We start from the raw sequence: 8,059 nt of genomic DNA, 5'->3' as shown, positions 1-8,059 counted from the left end.
ACTGTATTCTACACTTGAAATTAATATTACACCATATGTTAAATAATTTGAATTTAAATACAACTTAAAAAAGGAATATCATCTGGAGATTTGAAAAAAAATAAAAGTAAGGGTGCATATACTCTTTTGCTTTCCTTGGGGGAAAATGTATACCCAGAGGTGGAATGACTAAGTATTGATATCTTTGAACCATAGTTGTGAATTCTTAGATTTCTAATAAATTTGGTCAATTATAGGTAATTTATAATCTAAAAATTTACAGGTCCTTGGAACTTTCCCTTATTGGCACCCAGGTTGCTATGTGTAAACATGCACACGTGCTCACGTGCATATGTGCATACACACACACACACACACACACACAGTTATTTTGGGTGGTCATATCCCATGAGTGATCTGTCAACTCCATAGTTCTTCTAGGTGATCCAATGGAGAATACAACTTGGGTGGCCAACTATACTGGACGATCAGATTTTGACCTAGTGGGACTCTTCATTCAATCCAAGTACCCAGATCTCCTTTGTGTGGTGATTTTTGTAGTTTTCCTGATGGCCTTGTCTGGAAACACCATCCTGATCCTTCTGATACACTGTGATGTTCACCTTCATAACCCCATGTACTTTTTTATCACCCAATTGTCTCTCATGGATGTGATGTACATTTCTGTCACTGTGCCCAAGATGCTCATGGACCAGGTCACAGGAGTGAATAAGATCTCAGCCCCTGAATGTGGGTTGCAGATGTTTCTCTATCTGACACTAGGAGGTTCAGAATTTTTCCTTCTAGCTGCCATGGCCTATGACCGCTATGTGGCCATCTGCCATCCACTCCGTTATCCTATCCTCATGAACTATAGGGTGTGTCTCCTCTTGGTGTCTTCTTCCTGGTTTCTAGGATCTGTGGATGGATTTATGCTCACACCCGTCAGCATGACCTTCCCCTTCTGTAGATCCCGGGAGATCCATCATTTCTTCTGTGAGGTCCCTGCTGTAATGAAGCTTTCCTGCTCAGACACTTCCCTCTATGAGACCCTCATGTACCTGTGCTGTGTTCTCATGCTCCTCATCCCTGTGACAATCATTTCAAGCTCCTATTCTTTCATCCTCATCACCATCTGCTGAGGATGAACTCAGCAGAGGGATGGAAGAAGGCCTTTGCCACTTGTTCTTCCCACATGATGGTAGTCATCCTCTTCTATGGTGCTGCTGTCTATACCTACATGCTTCCCACCTCCTATCACACCCCAAAGAAGGACATGATTGTATCTGTCTTTTACACTATACTCACTCCTGTTCTAAATCCTTTAATTTATAGTCTTAGGAATAAGGATGTAACAAGGGCCCTAAAAATATTGTTGAATGTGGGATCTGTCCTACAGGAAACTATGAAGTAGGGAATATTTGTACTAATGTGTTTTTCCCCCTTCACTCTACAAATCAAAACTTTAGGACTTTTGGCAATATTTTTCTTCAGATTCTTATAACATAATGTGTCATCATCTCTTTGTCACTTTTGAAAGCATTATGTCCCTGTACTGGAAAGTTCTTCCTTTTTACACTTCTGCATTCAAAGTGCTTGTACAATTGTATTGTATTCATGTTGTATTTTTCTCAATATTCATATTATTAAGAAGTAAGTGATAAAATATTTAGAAACAAAGATCATAAGGTGTACAACTGATGAAAGAGAGATGGAGAGAGAGGTGATAAACCAAATGGAGTATAAACTTATAGGAGAATCTAGGCAAAAGGTGATAGGAGTGTTAATTGTACTATTATTATTCATACTAACCTTCCATAAATTTGAACTTACTTAAGAATAAAACATAAAGGATCAGAATTTTGATTATTTTAAAATTTGTCCTTGCAGCATGGTGGCAGTGTGACAAAGCTTGGAAATCATGCGCTAGTTACCATGGCTGATCAATACTTCCACAATTCAGTTACTGGTCTGGTTTTAAAAAAAAAAAATGTATTGTGTTATGTAAGTAACCATAAAATTCATCATTAGTTTTTGATGAAGTATTCCAAGATTCATTGTTTATGACCTGTGTTTAACTAGGGCAATATTGTTCTTAGGTTCTAAACCTGAAGATATCCTGTGGCCATTACTTCTCCAAAATCATTAGTACATTGTGGTAGAAGGTATTATGGGAAAAATATTAACCTTAACAAGGAGGTCTTAGGGAAGCTTTCCAGCATAAGGTGGTATTAGAGCTCATATTTAAAGTATTTAGCTTAATATACAAACAAGAAGAGGAAGATCATCAAATATTCAGTCCTTAATTTATTCAAAAAAGATCTTATACTACAATAAAAAATAACAAATAGTTGAGTCAAGATGGCAGGGAATAGGAGGAGGCACCATTTCAACCTGTACCCTAAAGTGAGCTGATCACCTACCAAAGAACTTTGATCACCCAAGAAATCAGCCTGAGGTCAGAATTATACATGTCTGGATCTCTACAGGAGCAGAAGATGCCAGTGGGCAGGTAAAGCAGAGTGGGAACATTGGCTGATATTGGAAGATAAACAAAAGGGGGAGGGAGCCACCAGAGGCAACCGATTGGAAAGTAATACCCCAATACGAGAGTGTCCTGCATCTTGGGACCAGAAATAGCTTGGAGTCTAGTAGAAAGCACTCAAAAAAAAAAAAAAAAAAAAAGAGCAAAGCATCGCAGGCAAAATTGTGGGAATTGGGGCAGTTAGGGAGAGGGGCTTAAGTCCCCGGGCTCAGGACAGCCTCCCCTGGCGCTGAGCCAGAGAGAGTGTGGCAGAGAAAGCAAGTCTCGGTCCCTGCGCCGCTGGTGTGCCTGAGCCACCAGCGCACCCGAGAACGTGTGGGGTCAGGCTCCTGTAAGGGGCTGGGTGCCTCCCCAGATGGCATCCCTGAAATGCGCGTGTCCCAGACCCTCCCCTGGGAGAGGAGCTCACAGGTGCTAGCTGGGGGCTCTGGCACCCAGAAGCACCAAGCATTCCCAGTGCAGGCCAGCGGGAAAATCTCAGTGTGTAATCGCTGCTTGGAACCTCTCTGGTGTTCTGGGGCTGCCCAGACAGCCGCCACTGCCGTGGTAATTGGGTACAAGGAGGAGATCCTGCATCCCCAGGGACCGTGAGTCAGAACCTACTCTACCAGCAGCTCTGCAGAGCATTCTGAGGCTTCTCTCTGAGAGGGAGGTCTGGGTGCAGTTTGCTCTCCTCTAAACTTCCAAAAAGGATCAAAAGCTGTGAAGGCGAGAGAAAACAGATGAACAAACATAAAAACCTCCGGAGAACAAGCCTAAAAAAAAAAAAAGGTTTCCTAAGAGCCAGCCCCATTGAGGGGGGCGGGAGGACCTAACTCAGGGAACATCGTTGACAGAAAACACACGTGGCAGACCCCTCCCCAAGAAAACCAACCAGGAAGGAAGAAAAAAAAAAAGAATATGACAAGAGAACAACCACCACTACTTCATAAATACAACTTTTATTTTTAACTCCTTTTTTTTTACACATATAGATAATTTTTTAACCTATTTACCATCACAGTGAGATGTCCAGTACATCAAATTCCTTAATAACCTTCTAACCTGAACTTTTTGATACATACACCGGTGTTTTCTTTTGCTTTTCTATTTTTAAAAATGTAAAAATTTTTTTTTTAAATTTTACTTTTTTTTTTAAATTTACTTTATTTTAGTCTAGTTTATTCTTTTTTAATTTTTATTTTCTACTATACATATAGAGTTAAACTTCAAGGTAATCCCCTTTCCCCAGTCAATGTTACCCCTATAAGTAAACCAATTTTTAATCCCCCTGTATCTTAGGAAAACTGAGTCCCTTAACAAAGACACCAAGATACATCCAGGTAGAATCAAAATAACCTTCCTCGCCCACACTGAGAATTTATAAGCACTTTCCCATCTTTTCCTTCCACCAGTGTTTCTGTGTATTTGTGTTTGTCCTGATAGTATATAAATCTTATACTTGGGGTTCTTTTTGACGAGGTTCTTCCTTTTTTTGCTTATATATATATATTTTTCTCTTGTCATATCCTTTTTTTTTGTTTGTTTATATACTTTTATCAGTCTTTTGGTTTGACTGTTTTTGTTTGTATACTTCATGAATCTTAACTCAGAGCCCATTTGGGCTGAGCCTTCTCTTTTATCTTCCCTTTTCTCCTGTCTCAGTCTCTCTCTCTCTTTTCTATTTTTCCTCTATTTATTTTTCTTTTCTTTTTTCTCTCATTTGGGTGGGAAATTCTGATTGCACAGAAGCGTTCCAGGGTGCACCTTGACTGCACCACAATCAATATATCCATGTGCATCTGTTCAGTCATCTCTTACCAAAATGACTAGGAGGAGGAATGCCCAACAGAAGAAAATACAGAGGATGGACCTTCTGCAACAGAGCTAATGGCTATCGACATAGACAATATGTCAGAAAGGGAAATAAGGCTAACAATTCTCCAGGCAATAGCTAGGTTGGAGAAAGCCATGGATGACCAAACAGAATTGATTAGGGCAGAACTGAAAGCCACCAGGGATGATGTTCAAAATGCTCCAAATGTGTTCCAATCAAATCTAAATTCTATAAAAGCTAGGGTAACTGAGACAGAAGATAGAATTAGTGATCTGGAGGACAAACAGATAGAGAGAAAGGATCAGGAGGAACCCTGGAACAAACAGCTAAGAAGCCATCAAAACAGAATCAGGGAAATAAATGATGCCATGAAATGTTCCAACGTCAGAATTATTGGAATCCCTGAAGGGGAGGAAAAGGAAGAAGTGTAGAAGATATAGTGGAAGAAGTTGTCTATGAAAATTTTCCCAATCTCACAAATGGAAACAGTGTTCATGTACTAGGAGCAGAAATTTTTCCCCCCAAGACTTTAGATTATCGAACGTCCTCACGATACCTGATAGTTAAAATGAAGAATTACAATTCTAGACAGACCCTCTTAAAAGCAGCTAGGACAAAGAAGCTCCTTACATACAGAGGAAGGAGCATTAAAATAATTTCAGACCTGACCCCAGAGACCTGCCAAGCGTGGAAGGACTGGCAAAATATATTCAGAGTTCTAAATGAGAAGAACATGCAACCAAGAATACTTTATCCAGCAACACTGAAATTCAAAATGGATGGAGATATAAAGAGTTTCCAAGACTGGAAATGCTTAAAAGACCATGCAACCACGAAGCCAAAAATGCAGGAAATATTAAGGGGGGTCCTATAAAAGAGAAAAAATCTTAAAAATATCATTGAACAGAAACATAGAGACAATCTACAGACAGAAAGACTTCAAAGGTAACACGATGTCAATAAAAACGCGATCTCTCAATAATCACTCTCAATGTGAATGGCCTAAATGCGCCCATAAAATGACACAGGGTTGCAGATTAGATAAAATGACAGGACCCATCCATATGTTGTCTACAAGAGACCCATTTTGAACATAAATTAGCACCCAGACTGAAAGTGAAGGGAAGGAGAAGCATCATTCATGCCAATGGACCTCAAAAGAAGGCCGGAGTAGCGATTCTCATATCAGATAAATTAGATTTTAAACTAAAGACTGCAGTCAGAGATACAGAAGGACAGGACATAATTCTTATTTTTTTAATTTATTTATTTATTTTTTCAGTGTAACAGTATTCATTGTTTTTGCACAACACCCAGTGCTCCATGCAATACGTGCCCTCCCTATTACCCACCCCCTGGTTCCCCCAACCTCCCAGCCCCGCCCCTTCATAACCCTCAGGTTGTTTTTCAGAGTCCATAGACTCTTATGGCTCATCTCCCCTTCCAATTTCCCTCAACTTCCTTCTCCTCTCCGTCTCCCAATGTCCTCCATGTCATTTGTTATGCTCCACACTTAAGTGAAATCATATGATACTTGACTCTCTCTGCTTGACTTATTTCACTCAGCATAATCACTTCCACTCTCGTCAATGTTGCTACAAAAGTTGGGTATTCATCCTTTTTTTTTTTTTTTTTTGTTTAAAAAAACATATAATGGATTTTTATCCCCAGGGGTACAGGTCTGTGAATCACCAGGTTTACACATTTCACAGCACTCACGATAGCACATACCCTCCCCAATGTCCATAACCCCCTCCCCCTCTCCCAACCACACCACCCCCCAGCAACCCCATTTGTTTTGTGAGATTAAGAGTCATTTATGGTTTGTCTCCCTCCCAATTCCATCCTGTTTCCTTTATTCTTCTCCTACCCCCCTAACCCCCCATGTTGCATCTCCATGTCCTCATATCAGGGAGATCATATGATAGTTGTCTTTATCCAAATAACTTATTTCACTAAGCATGATACCCTCTAGTTCCATGCACGTCGTTGCAAATGGCAAGATTTCATTTCTTTTGATCACTGCATTGTATTCCATTGTGTATATATACCACATATGCTTTATCCATTCATCTGTTGATGGAAATCTAGGTTCTTTCCATAGTTTGGCTATTGTAGACATTGCTGCTATAAACATTCGGATACACGTGCCACTTTGGATCACTATGTTTGGATCTTTAGAGTAAATACCCTGTGACAGTACATAATTCTTAAAGGGAGTATCCACCAAGATGATCTAACAATTGTAAATATCTGCGCCCCTATATGAAAGCATCCAATTACATAAGAAAATTATTAATCAAGATAAAGAGTCATATTGATATGAATACAATAATAGTAGGAGATCTTCATATGCCTCTCTCAGTAACAGACAGATCATCGAAGCAGAAAATCAATAAAGAAATAAGAGCATTGAATGACACATTGGACCAGATGGACGTCATAGATATATACAGAACATTCCACCCTAAATCAACAGAATACTCATTTCTCTAAGTGTACGTGTAACCTTCTCCAGAATAGACCACATACTGGGTTACAATGCAGGACTCAATTGATACCAAAAGACTGACATTATTCCCTGCATATTCTCAGATCACAATGCTTTGAAACTGGAACTCAATCACAAGGAAAAGTTCAGAAGAAACTCAAACACATGAAGGCTAAAGACCACCTTGCTTGAGAATGCTTGGATCAACCAGGAGATCAAAGAAGAACTTAAACAATTCAGGGAAACCAATGAGAATGAAGACACTTCAGTCCAAAACCTATGGGATAAAGCAAAGGGTTCTAAGGGGGAAATACATAGCCATCCAAGCCTCCCTCAAAAACATTGAAAAATCCAGAATACACCAGCTGTCTCTACACCTTAAAGAACTGGAGAATCAACAACAAATCAAACCAACTCCACATACAAGAAGGGAACTAATCAAGATTAGAGCAGAGATCAATGAGGTAGAAACGAGAGATACAGTAGAACGTATCAAAGAAACGAGAAGGTGGTTTTTTGAAAGAATCAATAAGATCGATAAACCATTGGCCACACTAATCCAAAAGAAAAGAGAGAAAGCCCAAATTAATAAAATTATGAATGAAAAGGGAGAGATCATAACGAACACCAAGGAAATAGAAACAATCATCAGAAATTATTACCAACAGTTATATGCCAATAAGCTAAGCAACCTAGATGAAATGGATGCATTCCTGGAAAACTACAAACTCCCAATATTGAACCAGGAAGAAACGGAAAACCTCAATAGACCGATATCTAGTAACAAGATTGAAGCAGTGATCAAAAACCTCAGAAAAAACAAGAGCCGAGGACCGGACGGATTCCCTGGGGAATTCTACCAAACGTTCAAAGAAGAAATAACACCTATTCTCCTGAAGCTGTTCCAAAAAATTGAAGCAGAAGGGAAACTTCCAGACGCTTTTTATGAAGCCAGCATTACCCTGATCCCCAAACCAGGCAAAGACCCTATCAAAAAGGAGAATTTAAGACCAATATCACTGATGACTATGGATGCAAAGATTCTCAACAAGATCCTAGCAAACAGGATCCAGCAGCACATTAAAATGATTATCCACCATGACCAGGTGGGATTCATCCCTGGGTTGCAAGTTTGGTTCAACATTCGCAAATCAATCAATGTGATAGAACAAATCAATAAGAGAAGAGAGAAGAACACCATGGTCCTCTCAAATGATGCAGAAAAAGC

The 8,059-nt window shown here is 39.5% G+C and overlaps 1 pseudogene; it reads left to right on the top strand.

The window, feature by feature from the left end:
• The first annotated feature begins 428 nt into the window (after window positions 1–428).
• On the top strand, window positions 429–1,393 carry LOC123936023 (annotated as a pseudogene).
• The last annotated feature ends 6,666 nt before the right edge of the window (window positions 1,394–8,059 follow it).

The sequence above is a fragment of the Meles meles genome, unplaced genomic scaffold (assembly GCF_922984935.1).
Source record: "Meles meles unplaced genomic scaffold, mMelMel3.1 paternal haplotype, whole genome shotgun sequence".
Taxonomy (NCBI): Eukaryota; Metazoa; Chordata; class Mammalia; order Carnivora; family Mustelidae; genus Meles; species Meles meles.
The sequence above is the reverse complement of the archived record's forward strand: the minus strand, read 5'-3'. Positions and strand labels throughout refer to the sequence as shown.